The 26,905-nt window shown below is 38.0% G+C and overlaps 1 long non-coding RNA gene across 1 annotated transcript in view; it reads right to left on the bottom strand.

The window, feature by feature from the left end:
* LOC134736660 (uncharacterized) overlaps positions 1 to 26,905 on the bottom strand; it is a 58,656-nt gene that overhangs the window by 2,433 nt on the left and 29,318 nt on the right. Inside the window, exon 2 of the long non-coding RNA XR_010120817.1 lies at positions 19,642 to 19,788. This is a non-coding gene — a long non-coding RNA (uncharacterized lncRNA). The remainder of the gene's footprint in view (positions 1 to 19,641; positions 19,789 to 26,905) is intronic.

The following is a 26,905-nucleotide window of genomic DNA, read 5'->3' as shown; positions in this document are numbered from 1 at the left end:
CTTCTGCCATAACTCTGTTTCCTGAGGCCTCCCAGTCATGCTTCCTGTTAACCCTGTGAAACTGTGGGTCAATTAAACCCTTTTTCTTCATAAATTATCCCGTCTCAGATAGTTCTTTATAGCAGTGTGAGAACAGCACTAATCCCAATCATGAGGTCTCTTCCTTCATGACATAATCACCTCCTCAAAGCCCCTTCTCCTAATACCATCATATGGGGGTCAGAATTTCAACATATAAATTTGGGAGGTGACACAAACATTCAGATCATAGCATTCACAAATAACAAAAAAATAAGATGAAAACTGTAACATGAAAAGAGGAGAAAATACTACAGGTGTCCTGACTTTTCACTGGGACTGCTTCATGGTTACAGTGCTACCTGAGACAATATTTGAAGGACAAATCAGGGTGTTCTTCACAACTACTCAATTCAATTACTCACACTGAAGGAGAATTCTACATCCCTGCCCCCTTAAATGCAGAGATTGCTATGTGACTTGGTTTGTACCCTGAATAGAAGTGGAAAGGTTATGTGCTATTTGCCTTGGCCCTCTTTCCTTTGCAGTTGCAACACCTGCAGATTTACAAACAGAGGTGCTCTATCAGACCATGTACCAGGGCAATGATCACTGAGACCTCTCCCTTTCCCCCATCTGGCTGCCTCCCTAAGACCCTGACAAGGCCATCAACCTAGGAAAAAATAAGGCTGCACATTGCAATCTTTCCTCATTTTCATCGCCCTCTCTAGTAGACAATATTTGCTCATCTCATTGGCCATTTTCCTCCTCCTGTCAGGAGTGTCCTTGCCAAGCTCAGGCCTTGCCAAGCTCAGGCAACTCCAGACCCAACCTTCACCCAAGAGAGCTTCCTGCTCACTGAATAGGAACAATAGTGAGGTCAAGATGGACCCATGACATTACTAAAGAAATAACCCTTTGTTGTTATAAGACACTGAGTATTTTGGAGGTTGCTGATGACTATAGTACAACCTACCCTATCCTGGCTGGTACAGTAGGTTTTGAGTTTACGGCAAGGAAGATACTGCACATAAATGGAGAGAATTCTGGAACTCTGAAAACATTATGAAAAGTAACAGTTCAACACTGTTATCACTTAAAGCATATAAAAGGAAAGCATGAAGCCTGCTGTGTTTGAACCTACATTTTAAGAAAATTTGCAATTTCTTATACCCAGTGATATCTATTTCTAGCTCATGTAATTTTTTTCCTCAAATTTTCGTTGATTTCTCTACCTGCTTTTATTGCTTTTATTTAATCTCTCACACACAAAATGATTCAATATTATTCCCTCATCTCCAGGTGACATTTAAAGATTGGACTAAATCCAGCAAACTCTGATTTATGTGGCTCTGATAAACCATGACATTTCCCAAATGAGTCCATAAAAAATGCATAGATGATAGATTCTACTGATGTTCTGGGGACATAATGATGATTTCTGCACTAAAGAAATACATAAATTCTGACTTTAAGTTGTCATTATGTACCTATGGCTTCTTGCTTTAAGGAGTAAGATGAATATTTTAAAAAGTGCTGTCTTCAAAATTTAGAAACTATGCTCTGATTGGGTAAACCTGCGAACAAGTAACCAACCTTTCATAGCTACTTTCTCGCCTTGTAATAAAAATTCATAAAGTTTACAATTATTTTATAATGGCCTTATTGGAATTGAATGGCCACATGTAACCTAAAGCCATCATTCACTTTTAATTTACAATAAATCAAATGGGTCTTTCATTCATATAGCCTGTTGCTAGCCACAAAGGGCTTTCACATAATCTCATTTAATTCGAAAACAACTCTGAATAGCATCATTAGATTCATTTTACAAATGAGGTTACTGAAGTTCAGAGAAAGTATAATTTTTCCATTAATTGCATTTATTATAAATTCTATATCACAAAATTATGTATAACTAGAATTTAAACCCCAAAACCTAACTCCTAGTATTCCAGTAAGCTTGCTACACTCAATACTTTGCCCAAACCTCCCACATGCAGAGCCACAGGTACTAGATTAAATGCTCCCTTCTCTCGATCTCTGCTTTCTGACGGTCTATAAGCCTGTGCTTGCTCCTCTTCGCCTTGCTAACCCAGGTGCAAAGCCTTCAGTGCCGACTCAGTTGGTGCTTTGATATCTCAGAGCTCCTCCTTCATTGCCGAGCCCTAGCTTTTTCTCCTTAGGCAGTATCAAATCTCACTCCTTTCTCACTGCTATCCCTTGGCTTCCCAAGTAACCCAGAGCCCCAAATGCCACACTTTCCCAATAATTCCATATCCTTCCACTTTACCATTTTATGCATTCTTTTTATGCATATGTGTACAAATTCAACACGTTTTTACATGAAAATAGCCCATATTTTAAGTCCCAACCTAAACTAATAAAATGTTTTAATGTACATTCTTTCCATATAAACTACTGGGATTTACTTTGGCTGTTTCTAGGTCACATACATATCACCAGTCACAGTGATTTGCCACAACCCACAAACACATTTCACTACCTATATTCTGTAGACAAGTCATCAGCTCAACAGCAAGCATCAACAGAGATGAAGAACTGTACACACCCCACAGAGCCAAAAATTATGCCACCATTCAGAAGCAACTTCCGTAAGAGGATGTCAATAACCATTGCCTAACAGACATAATTCTCTTTAGGACAAGATATATCGTGTGCAGCATAGAGGTCAAATGATTTGCTAGAATTTTTGTGACACATTAGGAAAAAAAAAGATGATAAAGCAATTCACTTTTGCAAGCCAAGTAGCAGTAGTTGCTATCCCTGACTGTAATCTAGGGGTTTGATAAGACAAAGAATTGTAAAATGGTCACAGTGTTTTCTAAGTCTGCTGGAAAAATATACTGAGATCATGTGGCAAAAACAAACCTAAAGCTTTCTCAATTTGTGAAGAACTACAAGGGCCAATGCCTCTTTTAATGTTAGAGAAACTTTTTAAAAAATCTTGGGAATAAAGGTAAAATTTTAAGAGGGCAAAGACCACGCCTTGGACTTCTATCATATATTCTGTAGTGCCCAGCTCAAGCAGAGTGCTTAGGTCATCATGGTACAGTGAAACATTCCCAGACTGAAAGTTAAACAACACACCTGCTCCTCTAAGCCCTGCCATTGCTTTAGATACAATCTGTTACCTTCTCCCTGCCTCTGCCTCCTCATGTGTGACATGAGGGTAATAGCCTAGGTGACCTACAAGGTCCTTCTGTCTCTAACTCTTTGGGCTCTCATGACCTCCTTCAATCTATGCTCAATGGTAGTAATAGGCTCATGCAACTAATTAATTTTCTGCTCCTCATCTTCAAACTCTAGGATTGGTAGAGCTATTTTGAGGAAATTTGCTAGTAAGATTTTCAGTAGGTCAAAGATATCTGTTCAAATGTAAAATGACTGAAAATGGCCTAGAACAGGACAGAAAATAAAAATAGCATCTTTGTTGGAGCCAGAGGGTTAAGCTGAGCTTAGGGAATTGCTCACTGAAGAAAAGAATGAGTACAAATGAAGTTGAAAAAAATTGAAAAGAAAAATAGAAGGGTTATTACTATGGGCCACCAGCTTTCTTTATCAAATCCTAACAAGCCTTTCGACCCTGATTCTCTCAGCCTCAGAAATGTTTACTGTGACAAATCCAGCAGCTCTACCTCATAACTAGGGGTCTGGGTTGGTTTCATGAATGTCCACTAGTCAGGATTCATTGCCTTTGAACAAAGAGCTAGTGGCTGTGGAGCATTTGGTTTTCTTGTCAATTTCTATTCTAATCTTCATTTCTAAGGAAAAGAAAAAAACAGTTTGGCCTGACAAAACAACGAAGTGATATGCATAGCCCTATTCTCCTCATAAATTCCCTTGAAGTTATTAATCCCAGTTGCCAATTATCTTTCTATATTACTAATCTTTTTTTTTTTTTTTTTTTTTTGAGATGCACTCTCTCTCTGTGGCCCAGGCTGGAGTGCACTGGCGCCATCTCGGCTCACTGCAATCTCCACCTCCTGGGCTTGAGTGATTCTCCTACCTCAGCCTCCCGAGTAGCTGGAATTACAGGCATATACCACCACACCTGGCTAATTTTTATATTTTTAGTAGAAACAGGGTTTTACCATGTTGGCCAGACTGGTCTCAAACTCCTGACCTCAAGTGATCTGCCCTCTTCGGCCTCCCTAAGTGCTGGGATTACAGGTGTGAGCCACCACGTCTGCCTGTTACCAAACTATTAAGAAGTCAAAATGTCTATTTATTCAGATATAAGGTCCCACCAGCATCTAGGAAGTCTACTTTTCCTCCAATATTATTTTCTTCCAATGTCACTGCCATCTTCTCAGTGCCAAGACTTGAAGCCTTAGCATTATTACTAAATTTTCCCTTCTCTAGCCCTAAAACTTAGTCATTTGACCCATCCTCTTAGTTACACTTACAAAGCGTTTTTTTTTTATTTTTTATTATTACACTTCAGATTTTAGGGTACATGTGCACAATGTGCAGGTTTGTTACATATGTATACATGTGCCATGTTGTTTTGCTGCACCCATTAACTCGTCATTTAGCATTAGGTATATCTCCTAATGCTGTCCCTCCCGCCTCGCCCCACCCCACAACAGTCCCCGGAGTGGGATGTTCCCCTTCCTGTGTCCATGAGTTCTCATTGTTCAATTCCCACCTATGAGTGAGAACATGCGGTGTTTGGTTTATTGTCCTTGCGATAGTTTACTGAGAATGATGGTTTCCAGTTTCATCCATGTCCCTACAAAGGACATGAACTCATCATTTTTTATGGCTGCATAGTATTCCATGGTGTATATGTGCCACATTTTCTTAATCCAGTCTATCGTTGTTGGACATTTGGGTTGGTTCCAAGTCTTTGCTATTGTGAATAGTGCCGCAATAAACATACGTGTGCATGTGTCTTTATAGCAGCATGATTTATAGTCCTTTGGGTATATACCCAGTAATGGGATGGCTGGGTCAAATGGTATTTCTAGTTCGAGATCCCTGAGGAATCGCCACACTGACTTCCACAATGGTTGAACTAGTTTACAGTCCCACCAACAGTGTAAAAGTGTTCCTATTTCTCCACATCCTCTCCAGCACCTGTTGTTTCCTGACTTTTTAATGATGGCCATTCTAACTGGTGTGAGATGGTATCTCACTGTGGTTTTGATTTGCATTTCTCTGATGGCCAATGATTATGAGCATTTTTTCATGTGTTTTTTGGCTGCATAAATGTCTTCTTTTGAGAAGTGTCTGTTCATGTCCTTCGCCTACTTTTTGATGGGGTTGTTTTTTTTTTCTTGTAAATTTGTTTGAGTTCATTGTAGATTCTGGATAAATGAAATTCACTCTACTTCACCCACTTCTGCTATCACTTCCCTACTTATCCTATAATACATCTTGCCTAGATCATCAAAATGAATGTTTTTTTTTTCTCGCTACTTGGTCTTAAATACAGTTTAAATGCTTCTTAAATACAGCTACCTTCAAAATAATCTCCCCAAAGTACATGTCATAGCTCTAGTCAAAACTTAGACTGCTTCTTTACCTACAGAATAAAGTCTGAGTCCCCTTAGCCTAGCATTAATATGACCTTGGCCTGTACTTCTAAAATATATTGTTCATTAATTACTAGTTTTAGGTTAATTAGCCATGATGGTTAATTTTATGTGTCAAGTTGGTGAGGCCACAGTATCCAGATATTTGGTCGAACAGTATTCTAGATGTTTCTGTGAAGGCATTTTCTATTGGGTATAACATACACTATTTGGGCAACAGGTATACTAAAAGCCCAGACATTGCCTCTATGCAATATATCCATGTAACACAACTGCACTTGTACTCCCTAAATGTCTAAACATTTAAGAATGTTCCTAGTAGGATTTTTTGTAATCACAGAAAATCTAGAAACACACGTGTCTATCAATAGAACAGATACGGAGATATAATCATTCATGGAAATGCTATTAATTCATTTAAAAAATGAATGAAATATAGTGAAATGCATCAAGGTGGACAAATCTCGAACAGTTTGATGAAAAGTCACAAAAGAATATGTACATTTTGGTTCTGGTTACATAAAGTTTGAAAGATGGAAAACCTAAAAAATTTGTTTGGTGACGCACACAGGAAATGATAATTAGCAAATTCAGAAAAGTGGCTATATCTTGGGTGGCAAAACAGGAGACGTGATCAAGTGGGGCAACACAAGTCTGCTTAGGTTCTGGCGATGCTGCTTCTTATCGTGGGCAATGTGTATGTGGCTACTTAATGTTGTTATTTAAATAATACATTTTATACTCTTTCACATTAATAACATTTTACAGTAACTTTAAAAAATTCATTTGAAAAAAAAAAAAAATTATTTTAAACATTTAAATCAACACACTCTGAGTAAAGCAGATTACCGTCCATAATGTGACTCAGCCTCAACCAATCAACTGAAGGCCTTAACAGAAAAAAGACTGATCTCCCCAAGCAAAAACGAACTCTGCCAGCAGACTGCCTTTGGATGCAAACTGCAACACCAGCTCTTCCCTAGTTCTTCAGCCTGTTGTTAGCCTACTCTGCAGATTTTGTACTTGCCAGCCACTGCAATGTGTGAGTCAATTCCTTAAAATAAATCACTCAAAATCTCTGTCTCTCACTAACCATTGTTTCTGGAAAACGATAATTAAAACATTACCATATTGCAAAAAAAGATTTGGTGGAAAAATACACTCAGGAAATTCTAGTTTGAAAAAAAATAGAATATGCTTCTTTATTATCTGTGTTATAAAATCTAATTGTATTCTAATGTAAACTCTGAAGCACCAAGTCTTGCTAGTTTGCATCCCCAAAATGCATAGGAAAAAAAATGTTGTCAATGATAAGCTGGCTGCAGTTTAAACCAGCTGGGAAAAGAAGATGACAGAATACTCTTAGAAAGAGAACCACCACTTTATTAAGGTAACCACATTAAGAGAACTGCTTGGGTATGAATAGCCACCACCTCTAGGTGTAGCTCAGATGTGAGAGGTTTAGACAAGTTAAATTATTCCACATGAGACACGAATTGGAAATGCAGAGTTGTTTTTTGCTGTTGGAGATGGTGACTTGAAGACCTTCTAGATCAAGTGAAACTGACAGTCAAAAGAGATTCCACCAAGGTGGGAGGCCGCGGTCCAAACAGAAACATGGCCAGTGTAATTCTAGGTACCCCTATTCCCAAGCCTTTGAGGAACAAAGACAGAAGAATTATTATCCCAGAGTTCTGACCTTGAAATAAGGCCTAAGAGTTTCTTACAACTTTTTTAATAAACTGAGCTGAAAAATGTTGAGTGACTTGTCTAAATGAACACAGCCAGGGGCAGATCTAGGAAAAGAACATAAGCCTTCTGACTCCTATGCCATGCTGAACGCAGAAAGGTGAGGATGCAGAGTCTAAACATGGAGGAAGAGGTGAAGGGGAAAGTGAAAAGAAAGACTGGAGATCAAAAAACGACATAGATGGGGCAAAGCCCAGAGAAAGGAGTTATCTACAATGTGAAAAAGATCACTTTGGAAAGTAAAGGGGATACAGCACCTCTGAGAAGAGAGAGGGCACTTGGAGGTAGGAAGGAGAGTGGTGTGAAAGAAACAGTTGAGGTGGAGAGGAGGGAAGTTGAAGAAGCATGTTAAATTGTTTCATCTTCTTCGGAAAGTGAAAAGCTGACAGCGAGGAAGAGAATACTTCAGATTCAGGTAGCCTAATGTGAATCCAGCTCTACCACTGGCTGTATGTGCAACTTAAGTCAAGTTACTTTCCTCTGCTGTATGCAGGTAAAGCATGACATGTTATAATAAGCCAATTAAGGCATATTATAGTTGGTGTTACAATGAAGCTCATCTTGCTGATTTATTGAACAATTTATGTAATGCTTACTATGTGCCAAGCACTGTTCAATGAGCTCTGTAAACATCCTACTGAATCATCATAGCAACTCGATCAACAGGTATTATTATCAAATCTCACTTTACAAATGAGTTTGAGGCCAGAGAGGTTGAATGTCTTCTTTAAGGTAATAGACAGTACATAAATCAGATAAACATGTAAATCACTAGATGTGCTAGAAGTGTCTTTATCCTCAACTGAAGTCTCACCAAATTTAAGCAGTTAATTGTGTACTCACTAGCAAAAGAAGTACAGATATTAAAAGCAAATTATAATTCTCAAACTTGATAGCTAAAATTCAAAATACAAGTAGGCATCTTATATTTTTAGCATTCTGTAAACAGAAAACCTCTTACAATATTGTCTGTTACTCAATTTCCATCAGTTTGTAAGTTTCTAGAAATTTACAACATATGAAAATAGAAGCCCCTCTCTATGGTAACACATAAGACAATGAAGCTTGTATCTTTAGGACAAGGTATATGTTCAAAACCTCTTCAAGGTGTGACACCAAACTATGGTTTACCTATGTGTAAGTTTATACATGCTGGGATCTAAAGAGTTTTAGGACAAATTCAGAAAATATTAACATTTGCAATTATTCTAATCCTATTTTTGTCACTCTAAAGGTTGCAAGCACTTTCACATACACATTATGCTATTATCATCAGTTCTATGGTGAAGAACAGCCATCGGACATTGTGGGAAGGGGACAACTTTGGAACGAGGGAAATCTGGGTTTGATGCCTCCTCTCCCTGATAGTGGCCTGCTCCTTAATCCTGAGACACTTTTAAAATTCTTTTTTAATGGACACAATGTAATTATACATATGTACAAGGTACAATTTGATATTTTGGTGCATGCCAGCATTGTATAATGATCCAGTCAGGGTCTTTAGTGTATCCATCATGCATTTATCATTTCTTTGTGGTGAGAATCTTCAAAAGCCTTTTTCTAGCTATTGCGTAACATGCAATAATACAGTATTTTACTATTAACCATAGTCACCCTACTGTGCAATTGGACACCGAAAATTATTCTTCCTATCTAATTTTAACTGTATACCCACTGGCCAACCTCTTCTCATTCTTTCCTTGTCTTTTTCCCCTCCCAGGTCTCTAGTAACCACGGTCCTACTCTCTGCTTGTAAGGTAATAATTTTTTTTTTAGATCACTCATGTGAGTAAGATAATATCATATTTGAATTTCTGTGCCTGGCTTATTTCATTTAACATGATGTCCTCCAGGCTCATCCATGACGTCTCAAATGACAGGGTTTCATTTTTTATGGATGAATAGTATTCCATTGTGCATATACATATATATACACGTATATATATACATGTATACATATACATACATACATACACACACACACACACACACAAAATTTCTTATCCATTCCTCCACTGTTGGATGCCAAGTTGATTCTACATCTTGGCTACTGTAAATAGAGCTGCAATAAATATGGAAGTGCAGATATCTCTTCAACATACTGATTTCATTTTTGTATATATATATATCCAATAATAGGATTGCTGGATCATATGGTAGTTCTATATTTAGCTTACAAAACAGCTTCATACTGTTTTCTATAATGGCTACACTAATTCACATTTCCACACACAGCATGCGAGAGTTCTGTTCTCCATGTCTTCTGCAACACTAGTTTTCTTTTGTCTTTTTGATAATAGTCATTCTAACTAGAGTGAGGTAGTATGTCTCATCGTGGTTTTGATTTACATTTCCCTGATTAGTCATGTAGAGCATTTTTTTCATGCATCTTTTGCCCATTTGTATGTCTTCTTTTGAAAAATGTCTGTTCAGGTCTTTTGCTCATTTTTAGATTGGATTATTTGGGCTTTCTACTGTTCGGTTATTTAATTTTCTAATATGTAGTGACTATCAACCCCTCATCAGGTATATAACTTGTGAATATTTTCTCTAATTATATATGCTGTCTTGTCGTTCTGCTTATAGTTTCCTTTGATGTGTAAAAGATTTTTAGTTATATGCAGTCTCATTTGTCTATTTTTGCTTTTGGTGTTTGTGCTTTGAGGTTTTATTTTTTAAAATCCTTGTCCAGACCAAGCTCATGAAGCATTTCCCGTTTTCTTCTAGTCATTGCATAGTATCAGATTTTACATTTAGGTTTTTAGTCAATTTTGATCTTTTTTTTTTATGTGGGGAGAGGTATAAGTCTAGTATTTTTCTGCATGTGGATATCCAATTTTCACAGCACCATTTATTGAAGAGACTATCCTTTTCCCAGTGTGTATTCATGGCATCTTTATTCAAAATCAGTCAGCTATAAAAGTGTGAATTTATTTCTGAGCTCTCTATTCTTTTCCATTGGTCCATGTGTCTGTTTTTTTATGCCAGTACCATGTTGCTTTGGTTACTACAGCTTTGTGGTGTATTTTGAAGTAAGTAGCATCATGGCTCCATCTTTCTTCTCTTTGCTCAAGATTGCCTTGGCTATTCAAGGTTTTTTCTGGTTCCATACCATTTTGAGATTTATCTTCTTAGTTCTATGAAGAGTGTCATTGGTATTTTGATAGGAATTATATCTGTAGATTACTTTGGTTAGTATGGCCATTTTTAATATCAATTCTTCTAATCCACAGCCATGAGTTATCTTTCCATTTATTTGTGTCCTCTTCAATTTATTTCATAAAAGTTTTGTAGTTTTCAATGTAGAGATTTTTCACCTCCTTGGTTAAGTTTTTATCTTTTCTGTATCTATAGTAACTGCAATTGTTGTCTTGACTACTAGATATTATTAGTGTGTAATAATATCACTGATTTTTCTATTTTCTATATTGATTTTGTATACTGTAACTTTACTGAATTTGTTAATTAGTTTTTAGTGGGATCATTAGGGTTTTCCATGTATATGATAATGTCATCTGCCAACAGGGACAACTTGATTTTCTCCTTTTCAGTTTAGATGCCTTTTTTTTCCTCCTGCCTAAGTGCTCTGGCAAGTATTTCTAGTTTTATATTGAAGAGAAGCAGTGAAAGTGAACATGATTCTCATATTACAGATCTTAGAAGAAAAGCTTTCAACTTTTTGCCATTCAGTATGGTGTTGTGGGTTTTGTCATATATGGCCTTTATTGTGTTGAAGTATGTTCCTTCTGAAATGAGAGAAGTTCCCCCTTTTCCCCTTGCAGAGTGTTCAACAGGGATGTGGCTCTCTTCTTCAGTGCCCCACTGCTCAAACCCCTAGAGGGGACATGCAGACAGGCAGTTGCAGAGGTCATGGGGAACGTTTTTGGGCTCCAACCCCAAGGCAGTGTGTAGGGGTATTTACAGCTCCTGAAGCCCAAGTTGGCCTGTGTTATGGTGCACTCTTTCAGCTTTGCCATGTGCAGGCGGCTAGTGTTAATCACCTCAATTAGACCCTCTGCCTTATCGCAAGGACAGCAGGCTTTCTGTATCCTGGGTTCTTGCCCTAGTGTACTAGAAAAAATCAGATCACATACGGGCTTGGAGGATGAGTGCAAGATTTTACTGAGTGGTGGAGGTAGCTCTCAGCAAGTTGGATGGGGAGCTAGAAGGGGGATGGAATGGAAAGGTTGCCTTCCCCTGGAGTCAGGATGCCCAGCAGCCGGACTTTCCTCCAACTGGCCCCAGCTGAATTCCCCTCAGTGTTAGCATTGTTCTGCTGTCACTGACCTGCCAGTGTCTGCTGGTATCTGTCAGTGTGTTCTTCTGCTCCTCTCAATGTTCAGCTGCCTGTGTCTGTGCCCACTAGGTTCTCGGATTTTTATGGGTACAGGATAGGGGGCATGGTGGGCCAAAAGGCAACTTTTGGGGCATGAAAACAGAAATGCCTGTCCTCATTTAAGTCCATAGGCACAGGCCCAAGAATGGAGCCCTCCTTAGGAATCCCATGCTTCTCTAACCAGCACTTCCCTCCCCCCCCCATATCACTTCTATCTCCAATTGACGTTGAATCTTTTTGATGAAGGAATATTGAACTGTATTGAATGTTTTTTCAGCATGTGTTGAAATAATCACATGATGTTTCTCTTCCTGATAACACAGTATATCACGTTTATTAGTTTGTGTATGTTAAACCATTCTTGCATCCCTGGGATGAATCCAACTTCATCATAGTGAATAGTCTTTACAATGTGCTATTAGACTGTTAGTGTCTTATTGAGAATTTTTACATCTATGTTCATCAATAGTGTTGATACATAGTTTTCTTTTTGTGTCATATCCCTACTTGGTTTTGAAATCAGGTAATGCTGGACTTGTAAAATGAGTTTGGAAGTATTCCTTCTTCTTTAATTTTCTGGAATAGTTTGAGAAAAATTGGTATTAGTTCTTCTTTAAATGTTTGGTAGAATTCAGCAGTGAAGACATCAAGTAAAATTGGTATTAGTTCTTCTTTAAATGTTTGGCAGAATTCAGCAGTGAAGACATCAGGTTCTGGGCTATTCTTTGATCAAAGACTTTTTATTACTGATTGAATTTTCGTACTTGTGATTGACATGTTCAGATTCCTTTTTTTCATAATTTAATCTTGGTAAGTCATATGTGTCCAGGCATTTTTCCATTGCTTCTATTTATCAATTTTTTGACATACACTTGTTTAGAATAGTCTCTAATGATTCCTTATGTTTCTGTGGTATCAGTTGTAATGTCTCTTTTTTCATCTCTGATTTTATCATTTTTCTTAAATATTTGTCCGTTTTATTTATCTTTTTAAAGAGCCAACTCTTTCGTTAATCTTTTTTGTTTTTTGTTTATTTATTTATTTTTGGTCTCTATTTCACGTATTTCTGTTCCAAGCTTCATGGTTTTCTTCCTTCTCTCAATTTTGGGTTTAGTCTATGCTTGTTTTTTAGTTCCTTGAAGCATATCATTAGGTCATTAGAAATCTTTCTTTTTTGATGTAGGGTTTTATTGCATAATATTTCCTTTAGAACTGCTTTTGCTGCGTCCCATAGATTTTGGTATAATATGCTTCCATTCTCATTTACCTCAAGGAAAGTTTTCATTTTCCTTTTACTTTCTTCATTGACTAATTGTTTGATTCATTGTTTGGGAGCATGTTGTTTAATTTTCATGTATTTGTAAAGTTTCTGAAGTTTTCCTTGTTGATTTCAGTTTTATACCATTGTGGTTGGAAAAGATGTTTAATATGACCCCTATGTTCTTAAATTTGTTAAGCCTTGTTTTGTGGTCTAACATATGATATATCCTGGATAAAGTCTCATGTGCAGTTTAAAAGAATATGTATTATTTAGCCATTGGACAGACTGTTCTGTTACCTTCTGTTAGGCCCATTTATGGAACAATTTAAGTTCAAAATTTCTTTGGTTTTTCAGATGATCCACTCGATGTTGAAAGTGGTACGCTGAAATCCTCTATTGTCATATGGCAGACTATCTCTTCCTATAGGTCTCCTATTTGCTTTATATATATGCATGCTCTAGAGTTGAATGCATATATAACTGCTATATCCTTCTGTTGAATTGATACTGTTATCATTATATAACGATCTTCTTTGTCTCTTTTTACGGTTTGTAACTTAAAAGCTATTTTATCTGCTATAAGTTTGGCCACTCATGCTCACTTCTGGTTCCCATTTGCATAGAATGTGATTTTCTATCTGTTTACTTTCAGTCTATGTTTGTCTTTAACACTGGAGTGAGTCTCTTGTAGGCAGCATATAGTTGGTTTTTTAAAAAATCCATTCAGCCACTCTATATATTTTAACTGAGTAATTTAATCCATCAACATTCTAGGTTATTTCCAATAGTGAAGGACTTATTCCTGTCATTTTGTTAAGGATTTTCTGGTTGTTTTATAGGTTCATTGTTCCTTTTGTCCTCCTTTGTCTTTTACCTCTGTGGTTTGGTAGTTTTCTGAGTTGCTAAGCTTTGTTTGTCATTTGTTCATCTACTATAATTTCTTTTCTTTTTGATTACCATGGGGTTAACAGAAAAAGTATTGTAGGTAAACTGTTTTAAGCTGGTAGCAACTTAACTTTGGTGATATCAAAATACTCTAGACATTTTACCACCACCCCTTACAATTTATATTTTTGTGCCTTAGTACTTACTTATATATTATGTGTTCCTTAGCCACTAATTGTAGCTGTTATGGCTTTTAGTCACTTTGACTGTAAACTTTTACACTAGAGAACTGAGAGATGTACATAGCACCTTTACACAAATGGAGGATTCTGACGTGACAGAGATTTTGCCAGGCCCTTGCTGCTCTCCAGCACACTTCTGTAGTTGCTCTGTTCAAAATACAGTTACTTTTTGTTTTGGTCCCCTTTTGTGGGAGGGAAAAACACCACGTAACTCTAGTCATTCATCTTGCTAGAGTCTCTGGCAGTGCTCCTCAGAAACTTTTAAAAATTCTGTATGGTTAAATTTTCTCATCTCCAGAAATAAGAAATCTAACTTCACCAAGTTTTATACAATTAAAATAATGTGTGTAAAAATTTCCAGCACCATGCCTGGTTTATTTTTGGGAAAAGGGCAACCACAATCTATGGGAGCCAAGTTCCCCTTGCCTGTCTTACCCAACCCGTTTTCTCTGTGTCTAGAAAGTTAAAACATGGACTGAATCAATAAAAATGTGCCCGACCAAACACTCAGTGATGATAAAGCCATTGTTCACATTGTTCATGTTCCTGTGAGGGAAATAATACTACAGTCTTAACATTTTATTACTCATGGGAAAGAAAGTACATATTTCACACTGACTTTTCCTTATACTGTCTTGACCCCTCTAAACATCTACTTAAAGTTGAGATCAGAATTCAGTTTCATTCATGAAGGCTATAGATTTGACATTTTATATGTCAAAGGGCACTGAAAATAGGCCCTCACATCAACTTTGGGCTGCATAACCAGTACTATTTGGATAGTATCTCTAAAAATATTGAGGGCCATGCAATATCCTCGATTGGATTTTGGAACAGAAGAGGGACATCAGTGGAAAAACTGGTGAAGTATGAGTAAAGCCTGTAGTTTACGTAATTGTAATGTACCACAGTTAATTTTACTTCTGACAAATGTACCAGGATTCTGCAAGATGATAAAGTTAGGGGAAACTGGGTGAGAGATGTACAGGCATTCTCTGCACTATCTTTGTAACTTATGTGTGTCTAAAATTATTTCAAAATCAAAAGTTTGTTTTTAAAAATCATTGAGGAGAACCAAGTTTCATACAGCTGAAGGAAGGATTTACATATACGTAAATGGAAGAGCTAGAATGTAATCTATGGTGTTGCACTGGAAATGGAGGGAGAATACTTTATTCAGGAATACCATGACTTGTTGATTTTAAGGTCAGATCCAGATCCTAAAAAACGACCTTGTAAGCCATAGTAAAAAATTGGAACTTTGTCATGAGACAACTGCTCAAAGGCTGTGATAGAGTTTCCCAGGTCTTTTGTCTCTACCAGCAAATCATGCAGTGCTGGGCATACTTCTAAGACCACCTGGGTCTTACCTGCAAATTAGGAATAAGTTGGCTAGAACCACCACACTACCAGACAGAATCCTCCAAGATTGAAGGTGTAGGGAGACTCCAAGTGCTGTGCCTAGCAGGAACCAGAATAATAACAAAGTGGGAACATGGTCTTACCAAAGTAATTACATAGAGTGGTGTAATACACAGGGTGGAGTGCAAAGTATAGATCGAGTCCATCTGATCAGGGGTTTTCTATTAATATAAATGGGAAATGTGTACCAGTGGGCCCTAGAAGGCATCTCATAGCTAAGGGGACAGGAGAAGGCTCTTAATGAGCTGTGCAGAGCTGAACAATGCATGAAAAATCCTTACCAATGACTGAAGGTCAGGAAGCTTGTTGGACAAGCCGAAATCTCAGACTGGGAAAACACAGAATACTTTAGACACGTAGGGACTCATGTTCTCAACCAGGGTCCTTAACCCATCATAGAGGCTTTCATCCTAATCCAAACTCACCCACCCAAAGTTATTACGTGAATTCAAAGATATTTCACCTCCCTGCACCTCAGGCTGCTTCTTTGTAAACAAGTGCATTAGGCTAGTTCATCCTTGAAGTCCCTTTTAACACTGATTCTCTATAATTCATACTAGATATGCACATTTGTAAGACCCTGAAAAGATGTGTCCATAATACTTACACTTGGAGATATCAGCCACTTTTTTACTACTTTACTCGCCCTAATTTAATGTGCATATGACCCTATGTAACTGCAACTTTATTATCTCCATTTCACAGATAAGCAAGGCAGAGTGAGATTAAAGAACATTCCCAAAGTTACACTGCTAGTGAGTCAAGGAACCAAGATATGACCATGAGCAGACTCAAGATGGTGAAAAGTGCTCAGACTCAACGTAAATTTCAAAGGTAGACTTAACTGCACTTGCTGTTGGAGTGGATATGGAGAATGAGAGAAAGGTAATACAGATGATGAACTCTACCTCCCCTTCTTGGCCTTGCTCCTGCAAATATCTTTTTGGGATGATGTGCCCCAAGGCAGCACATTCATAGTGAGGAAGCAGCTGTTCTTTAACTTTTCCTTTGTGAGCAAGGCAGAATATATAATTCCTCATTTCCTTCTCCAAATAAAGTAAACATGTAGCAAAGGGCTAGGCATACCGACTGCCTACATTAGCAGAGGACTCAGTTTTATCACAATGGGCATTTCCATCTGTGTAGAACTCAATATTTGCAAGGCTTGCCTGTGGCTTTCAGATTAGGACCTGGCTTTCCCCTGATGTACAAATATGAAGCACATGTAATAAAGGTATGTACCCTTTCAGCATTGAACAAGTCATACTAGAACATAAAACAGCCCTTACTCTTACAAAAGTGTCTTATTTGTTGCTTTTCAATGTTCTAAAAAAAAAAAAAAAAAAAGATAAAAATCTAGATGATGAGTCTTACTATAAAAAATTTCTAAAGTCACCACTCTGTTCTTATAAAAAGGCACAAAGCACGTTATACACCCAGGGTGATTTCCCAGAACTCTTAGATGTTGGGAGACAGTTGAATGAAAGTCCTTAAAACATATTAATGGTTCAGTATCAGCATGGAGCAGGGATGGAAAAGAGGTTTGATTTTGTATGCCATCTCCAAAGCTTGGTAATAACTGCCTAGAAGCTCAATGATAAAGCACAATGATCAATTAGTAGTATCCGCCAAGATATAGAAAGAAAGAATGGATACATGCATGTCAAGTATATCCATCTAGCTTCCAAAAGGAGCACTCTAACAACTAAAGCTGTTGAAATAGTGTGTGGGCTACCTTGTGATAGAGTTTCCTTTTCGCTGGAAGTGTACATTCAAGGACGCTGTCTCATCAGCCATTGTTAGTACTTCCTGTGACTCTGCCATTAGATACTAACAGTGGATATCACTGTGGGGTAGGAATATGGCGTGATTTTAATGATCTTCTTTATGTCTTCATGCATGCCCTGCATTTTTACAATACAATTATGTTATTTTGTAATCAGAAAACACTCATTTCTGTTTATTTAAAAATTAAGTATTTTGAGGATAAGAGGGCTCAATTTTGAATATTTCTTTCAACAAATTATTCAGTAAAAAGGTTTCATCTCTAAGACTTTTCATGGAATGTCATCCCATACATAGTATATAGGATCTGAAAGTCAACTCTGCAAGAGACACAGACAGAGAGACAACAAACTAGGAGTCAGAAACAGAAAAGAGAACCAAAGTAGAATTCTTGCAATGAAACTTTAAGAGAAGCATAAAAAGCCAAGAGATGGTAAGGTCAAACTTGATGACCATCCTAGTTTGTCAGGAGAGTAGGAAATAAGAAACCTGGATTCAGGCAGGTCTGAGACAGCATAACCTACACACACAGAGGTCATGTGAGCAACACTTCAGAGACAGTTCCAGAGAGCTCCTTCCTGATATGTGACCTTGCATAAGCCACTTAATTTTTTTGTGCCTGTTTTCTTGTCTGCAAAAATGGGACAATGATTGCATTTATCTCCAAGGGCTGCTCTGAGGATTAAATGAGTTAACACAGGTAAAGAACTTGGAACAGTGCCTGGTACATAGCAAGTAGAATACATGCTTAATGCATTTTAGGTTTTTTATTTTTATAAAAGAATTTGATAATGAACTATTCATCTATAACAAGTAGATTGACATAAGTGATATTCAAAGCTTTTCCCATCTCCAACATCAAAAATGCTCTGTTTCTGTGGTCAGGGCGGGACCTATGAGACAGAGATTAACAACTGTACCACAAAATAAGAAAGTCTTTGAATCATGAAGCAGAAGAAGAGACTATAATTTGAAAACACCTAAGCTGCAAATTATTTGCAGCAAAGCCAAATGAATTTATAAACATCTTATTGAAAGCCAAAAAACTTCTAGCAAGTGAGAATAGGAGGACTCGCACATTAACCATTATCACTAAATTAGGATGTGGGAGGCAATATTGTTACTTTTTTTTTTTTTTTGAGACAGAGTCTCACCTTATCACCCAGGCTGGAGTGCAATGGTGCAATCTCGGCTCACTGCAACCTCCGCCTCCTAGGTTCAAGTGATTCTCCTGCCTCAGCCTCCCGAGTAGCCAGGATTACAGGTGCGCACCACCATGCTCAGCTAATTTTTTGTATTTTTAGTAGAGACGGTGTTTCACCATGGTGGCCACGCTGGTCTTGAACTCCTGACCTCGTGATCTGCCCACCTCAGACTTCCAAAGTGCTGGGATTACAGGTGTGAGCCACCACGCCTAGCCTGTTATATCTTTTTAATTAGACTTCTGTCCCAGTTGTTTTAATTAATATATAAAACCATAATAACTCTTTTCGTAAGTTTACTCATGACTTGGGCCTAGCCCTATTTTTCCCACAATGCCTTCAGTATTTCTAACCATCTTCTCCTACCAAAAAAAGATTATGAAAAGAACTTTCATGGATGGGATAGACTTAAATAGATGTTGAAGTCAAAATTTAAGTAATAATGTAGTTTTTAATCCTTTATTTTTATTTTTAAATTAATTTTAAACTTCCATTTCAATTCTGTAGTCAAAAGACTCACCAGCAATCCAGTCTCACCAGGGACGTTATTAATGACACTCTTTTAACAGACTTAAAAAAGTCAGAAACTATACTAGAACTTCTTCCAATTTACTGTCGACCTTACATTCCTCTCCCTGATTCCAAATCCAGATTTGTTTCTACTAACAAAGGAACTCTGCGTTAACTGAATTAGTCTGGTGATCTGAGCTCAAATCTTAGGTCCACTTTGATTAGCTACATGAATCCGAGCAAGTTCTCAAACTTTGCCACACCCTTTCCTTTTAATAGAGTTTTGTGTATATTAAATATAAAACATATTAAAACCTAATACATGTGAAAATTATATCAGGTCATGTATATAAATAAGACCAAAGATGTTGGATAAATCAAATATTGCATCCCCCTCCCTCTCCCAAGAAAACCTGAACACACTCAGGCTGAAGAGTGATGGAAACACACTTTTATTAGAGTATGTGAAAGTTCAGGGGAAATAAAAGGTAGTCATAGATAAAGAAGACTATTCTCACATCCTTCATTTAACTCACTTCTAAAACTGTAAGACTGGGGAATTAAAAGTGTTTAAGAAATGACAAGAAATTAAAGGGACTATGTCTTTTCCCCTTCCCCCTCCCACGCTGGGGTCTCTTAGTACCTTTCTTCCACCACCCTCTACACCTACCTAGACATCCTCGCATCCTTTCCTTTCCCTTCATTTTGGTCAGAAGTCTTCTGTCACAGACCATTCATCTCTGGAGAGTTAAGAGGAGCCAGGGTTGAGGTCAGATGAGGGGAAGGAGGAAACTAGCTGATTGAAACCTTCCCCAGGCTGCAGAAAGAGAGGTAGAGAAGACCTGTGAGTCAGGGAGGGCTCAGTCAGACATTTCAAACAGAGCAGGATTAGCGCAGTGAAATAAGTCATTACTACATTTTTGGAAGTGTAAATTAGACAGGCAAGGTGATCGACCCAGAAATCAGAAAACTGTGGGAAGCTACAGCTAAAGCACAGCTGTCTACATCTCCAAAGCTGGAGACACCACGGGGTCATGGAGCCCAGGAAGCTGCTGCCATCATTGCTGGTACCCTTGCTACCCTGCCTCCACCACAGCCAGAGGAAGGATCCTCTCTTTCCTCCTTACTTCCAAACATCACACAAGTATCTCTCTCTGCCCTGCTGGCAAATTCAGTTCCCAGGATTACAACGCAGTGATTGAGGAAAAAATCTAAAATGAGCAGGCATTGTGTTAAGGGTCAAGAAACAACAGCTGGTACATCCCCATTTTTCATTATTTCACTCTAGTCATTTTTTTGGTTTTTTCTCTCTAGCTTAAGCCAAAAGGATAATAAAGAAGTCTGAAAATCAAGGTAAAAAGTCTGTGCCTTGGCTGGAGTGTCCTCTGTACCATGTATCTCAAGAGCCTAAACATGGTGGGCAAGGTACAAGAAGGCCTGGGACCTGCCCCAACACCATAGTTAAAACTTAACATCACATGACATTTTGGTCCCAACGGTGGAACAGTGAGGGAAGCTCACTATAAACTGCATCACTTTTGAGGAAACAAAAGACTATACATTGCTTTGCCTTGATCACCTTTACGTTCCTGACACCTATCATAGTTCTAGGAACCTAGTAAATAAATGCACAGTGTTTCCTTATTAAACTTTCTTTTTTTTTTTCTTTTTGAGATAAAGTCTTGCTCTTGCCCCCCAGGCTGGAGGGCAATGGCGCGATCTCCACTCACTGCAACCTCCACCTCCCGGGTTCAAGCGATTCTCCTGCCTCAGTCTCCTGAGTAGCTGGGATTACAGGCACACGTCACCATGCCCGGCTAATTTTTGTCTTTTTAGTAGAGACGGGGCTTCTACTAAATGTTTCTACATGTTGGTCAGGCTGGTCTCGAACTCCTGACCTCAGGTGATCCGCCTGCCTCGGCCTCCCAAAGTGCTGGGATTACAGGCGTGAGCCACTGCACCCAGCCTTTTAAACCTTCTTAATCAGGATTATAGCCAAGTGGGACTTGGAAATAAGACTTGGTATCCCTGAACATAGTAATATATGAATAAGCCCAGCATGATGTGGTCTCCAAGTTATAACATCATCTTGCCCTCTTCCATCTATTCCCCCATGGAGTGCCAGCATAATCCTTTAAAATAGGCTTCAGATCTCTGTCTGTCTAAGCTAGGAACCCTCTAACAGCCACACATCTTTCTCAGAGTCAGTTTCAATGTCCTTCCAATGGCTCCTGTTATCTCTGACTCATCTATTTTTCCAGATGCTCACATCTCTCTAATCCTATTGGCTCCTTACTATTCTTGGAACATGTTGCAATGGCTTTTTAAAAATATACCAACTGGTGAGACTACAGTCCCCGATTATTCAATCAAACTCTATTCTAGGTGTTGCTGTGAAGGTATTTTGCACATGTAATTGAAGTTCCTAATTGTTTGACCTTAAGTAAGAGAGATTATCCTGCATAATCTGGTGGCCTAAATTAATCAGATAGGATTTAAGAGCAGGGCTATGGCTTCCTCCAGTAAGAAGAAATTCCACCTGTAGACAACAGCCTTGGCCTGTGTCCTTGGACTTAAATCCTGTTCATACTATTTTCCTTCCTGATTGCCTGCCCTATACATTTCTGACTTGCTTAGCCAGCCGCCTTCATCACCTGAACACATTCCTCGTCACTGATCTCAGTGCATGTGTACTTCACTGGCTGAACCCTCACTTAGCACACATGCCAAGTATTCTCCCACCTCAGAAACATTTACACTTCTCTCTTCCTGAAAACCCTCTGATAGGGTTTGGATGTTTTGTCCTCTCCAAATCTCATGTTGAAATGTGACCTCCAATGTTGGAGGTGGGCCTAGTGGGAGGTGTTTGGGCCATAGGGGCAGAGCCCTCATGAATGGCTTGGTGCTGTCCTTGCAGTAATGAGTGAATTGTCACTCTATGAGTTCACATGTGATCTGGTTGTTTAAAAGAACCTGCCAAGTCCCCACTCTCTCTCTCTTTCCATGTGACACATCAGCTCCTGCTTCACCTTCCGCCATGATTGTAAGCTTCCTGGGGCCTCAGCAGAAGCAGATGCTGGCACCACACTTCCTGTGCAGCCTACAGAAATGTGAGCCAAAATAAATGTCTTTCCTTTATTCACATCCAGTCTCAGACAATCCCTTATAAGAGTAAAAACTAATACATCCTCTTTCTCTAGATTGATGCATGGCTCACTTCCTCACCTCCTTCAGATATTTGCTCAAAGGCCACATTCTCAGAGACACCCTCTCAAGCCACTCTTAAAACTGCAGCTTCTACACCTTGATATTTCCTATCTCCGTTCAGCTCTATTTTTCTTAACAGCACCATGTAACACAGTCTATGCTTTATCAGCTGTCTTCCCACGATAGAATCCAAGCTGCGCAAGGATAGAGATTTTTGTCTCTTATATTCATTGGTATTTGTAGTACCTGAGATACAGCAGTTGCTCAGCAAATATTTAATAAATAAATGAACTAATACAACTATGTATTAGTTCAGTGGATAGAAATGGTCCTCTGCCTTCATGGTCCAGTTAACACTTCAACTCCTCTGTTGGGACCAAAACCCAGCCCTAAACTCTAGCTGTCTTGGTTGGAAACTTAAGACTAACATTTGTCAGCAAGCCACCCAAAAGATGTCTGCTAATTCTCATACCCAAAATACAGGTTTGGTTCTTTCTCGAGCAGGAAGACAGTCCACAGCACCACCACCACCACTTCTGCCATTGGTGAGCTTACAGACCTACTGGGCCTTCCTCATAGAAACATCTGACCAAGTATGTTTTCTAGTCACTGGATTGTCTTGGGCCAAAGTTGCTATGCTAGAAACAGATATGTTTATCTTCTCCAGATCGTCGTATGCTAGTTACTTCTTCCTTCTCACTGAGCTCTCTGAGAAGTCAAATTTCTCAGTTTTAGAACAACTACTAAACAACTTATATTTTTAGGAATTTAAGATTGTTTTATGTACCTAGAAATAAATAAACACTATTTCTTGGATGACTCAGCTTTGAATTTGGTTTTTAAATTTTTAAGTTAAGTCTAGTTAGATTTTGTTCCCATTCATAGTGAGAATATGAGGTGGAAAATGAAATTTACTTTATATCCTGTGGTTAGATAATGTTCAGTAGGGGCTGACAGCTAATCCAGTATCGACACCTAAAGTTGTGAACCAAACCTCTCCTAGAAAACCTAGAAGGCCGGGCGTGGTGGCTCATGCCTGTGTTCCCAGCACTTTGGGAGGCTGAGGCAGGCAGATCACTTAAGCTCAGGAGTTTAAGACCAGCCTGGGCAACATGAAAACACCCTGTGTCTACAAAAAATACAAAAATTAGCCAGCTGTGGTAGAGAGTGCCTGTAGTCCCAGCTGCTTAGGAGGCTGAGGCAGAAGAATCACTTCAGCCTGGGAGGCAGAAGTTTCAGTGAGCAGAGATCACACTACTGCACTCCAGCCTCGGTGACAGAGTGAGACCCTGTCTAAAAAAGACAGAGAGAGAAGAAAAAAGAAAGCCTTGACATAATTTATCCTCTTTATTGACTACTATACAAAAGAAAAGCCAAGCAGTTAAATGTAGTACCCAAAAGGTACCTCATGGCCACTAAATCTGAAAATAATGCTAAGTGCTTGTACATCTCTCTGCAACTCCTTTTTACTGAAGAATTCTTTAAAAGTAGGACAATTCATTAATTCAATTCACTAATAGAAAGACATTTAATTAGTCCTTAGAAACAGGTGGATAATATATAATTGTTAATTCTCTTTATGACCTATTCCCTCATATTCTATATTATATGTGCTAATAGGAATTAATAGGAATTCTACAGCTTTGAAAATGAGTTGAAATATCCATATTAGTTTCCAGCTCCACTGGTGGAATGAGGAATATGGTCATGTCAATAAACACACATTGGGGTAGGGAAAGATCCCTTAAACATATTCCAGAACACAAATAATGGAAAATATTGATGTATTTTATGACATCAAAATTGAAAAATTTTGGAATTCACTATAAACGAAGTTAAAAGAGAAGTGATAGATTGGGTGAAGGCATGTGTAATATAGATAATAGAAAACCGTTTCTCAGGAATGCGCTTGTAAAACTCCATGAATGTTTTTAAAAGATAAACAAATATAAAAATGAATGCAAAATGAGAACAGGAAATTCACAGAACAGCTCAAATGATAAACATGTAAAACTATGCTCAATATCACAGTATTTGGGCAAATGTAACATCAGCAAAATGGTCCTAGTTTTGTCCATCAGTCTGACCAAAATTCAAAAGCTTGATAATACTAAGTTTGACAAAGGTGTTAAGAAATAAGTATCCTCATTATTTGGGGAAGTATAAATGGGAACACTTTAGAAAGCAATTTATCAGTATCTATTGGCATTTTTAATGTATATTCTTTTTGACCTAGAAATTCCACTTCTTGGTATCTATATACTTGCATGTGTTTGCAAAGAGACTTTAATTTCCGTATTCTTTGAACAGCTAAAAATATGTATGGGGAATAGTTAAATAAATGATAATATACACATTCTATGTACTCATACTATGGAGCATGAAAAAGCAGATCTAGAACATAGAGTTAAAAACGCAGTATGTAGTGGTCCTATTTGGATTTAAATACATACAACAAAACTCAGCTTTTCTGTGTTTTAAAATGAATATAGAAAAAATACCAATGACACTGATTACAGTGGCTTGTTCTAAAAAAAAAAAAAACACTCAGATTGAAGGGGCCTAGGAGGGACAGTTTCTAAAAAATGAATGTTCATTTTATTTGTTCCTGCTGAAATTCTCATAGTGACAGATTAGTCATATTACTTTTTTAATTAAAATTTGTTGCACAAACTATAGAAAAAATTTAAAAAGCAAATTCTTTCTCCATTGACTGGATATAAAAAGGTATTTATTTGATCCTCCTATTTCCTCAGTACCTTACTAACTCCTATTCAACAGTCTAGCTGCTGTGTAATGTAATTTATAAAGCCTGTCTTGACTGATCCCTGATCAGATATATTCTGCTCCCAACTCTGTATTTATACCTCTAATATGGTTTTTACCTCATTGTTTTATATAAAATTCATTTACCCCTAATTTGAATGGCCCCTAAAACAATAAGACTTTCAAGAACAAGAAATCTGCATCTATGGTCTCTAACATGGGGACTAGCTAATGACTGAAGGAGTGAATGAATAAAATCACACTTTCTATAGCTCCTCTTCACTTAAATTATAAGCAGCCCTTGTCTTTCTAGACACCTAACAAGATTTTTGACTCAAGTCTTGCTCCTCTTGTCTGTCAAACTTAACCTTTTAAACTCTGTTTAGACCCCCAGTCCTGGGTAGGTCCTATTTGTACTCTTACCCTCTCCTTGAGCACATCCTTCACTCTCTTACTTGATCCTGCAGGAATGAGAGAGAGTATTGTATGACGGGGTTAGAGAGTCCTAATAAAGACAACAGCTAAGTCAAACAAATCTTCGAATCTCCCACATCTACTGCAGTGTCTGTCACTTGGTAAGTGCGTGGTGAATGAGTGAGTGACCAAATGAATGAATAAAAAATAGCTCAGGTCAAGTAAACACAGCCCCGAAGTCATGACAAGCACCACTTCCTCAAGGAGGTCCTCCCCGATCCTCAGCCTACAGGAACACCCAACAACCCAAAACTTAGATTCTGCAAATAAGAGCTAACAATTCTTTTGCACTAGTAATATAAATGTCACAAATTGCACAAAGTGAAATAAATTTAAGTTGTAGAGACATCACCTAACCCTTCCTGAAAAACTATTACCTTCATTTCATGTACAATTTGAGCAGAACAACGTAATAAAGATAAGGGGTTCCAGAGTCAGGCACCTTTGAGTTTGAATCTTTCACTTACTAATTGTACCACTTTATTTGAAGAGGCTATTTACTCTTTAGGCCTTCCTTTTTCACCATCTAAATGAAATGTAAATTCAAGCACCTTTCTCAAGGACTGTTGTGGGTAAGTGCAGAGAAAGTATACAGCACAGCATCTGGCACCCGTTCAAGTGAAACCTGCTATATTTTGTTGTTACTTGGTTTTCTGTTTCACAACAGAATAAAAGCAGAAAATTAGAGGGAAGGCGTGTAAACACGTAAAAGAAATCAGTGACCAAAGATAGAAAAGAAATTGCTAGAATTAATCTGGGGCTCCTCTGTATAGCTCCACAAATTTAACAATCCCGAAGTGCTGAGAGAACTACAGCACGGGACAGCACTGCCGTCAGCATCAACATCCAAAAGAAAACAACTAGCATTCTGCTTACACTGTTTGAAAAAGCAGGAAAGTATGTGTGATGATACATTTTTAAATTTGTATTTGAGTGACTATTATAATTACTTCTCTTAGGAAGAGATATGTTGAGGAAATGTGTACATTGCTCCAGTAAGGATATGTTAATTGCTAGAGGTCATGGGTTTCTGCTGGGCTCTGGACTACAGAGTCATGTAAGACAAAAGCAAAACCTACTCTTTTCAACAGAAAGAGAAAGTTGTTCCTGGTTGGGAGGTGACACAAATGGGGAGTGATGGAAGGGAGAAGGCAGAAAAGTGAGCAAGATTGTGGACCAAGATTATGCAAAGAACTCCTGAGATTCTCCCAATCTTCAATAAAGTCTACCAAAATCAAACACGTTATGTAGCTGAATGTCTTCTGAAACTGGCAAGGCTTTACTTTCTAAAACTGGAAGATGCAAAGGCTGGGATTTTTAGAAATAGTGGCAAGACCCTGCTTTGCTCAGCTATATAAATTGGGAAGGGACTAAAATTTCAATGAAAACACAAGAATAGAGAATCACTCCCCATAAGCATAATTTGAGATAACCTACATAATAAAGTTGTCAAAGAGCCCCATCAAAAAATGATTCAAATTCCTTTC

The sequence above is a fragment of the Symphalangus syndactylus genome, chromosome 5, assembly GCF_028878055.3.
Source record: "Symphalangus syndactylus isolate Jambi chromosome 5, NHGRI_mSymSyn1-v2.1_pri, whole genome shotgun sequence".
NCBI lineage: Eukaryota > Metazoa > Chordata > Mammalia > Primates > Hylobatidae > Symphalangus > Symphalangus syndactylus.
Note: the sequence above shows the minus strand (reverse complement) of the source record. Positions and strands in the feature narration are given on the sequence as shown.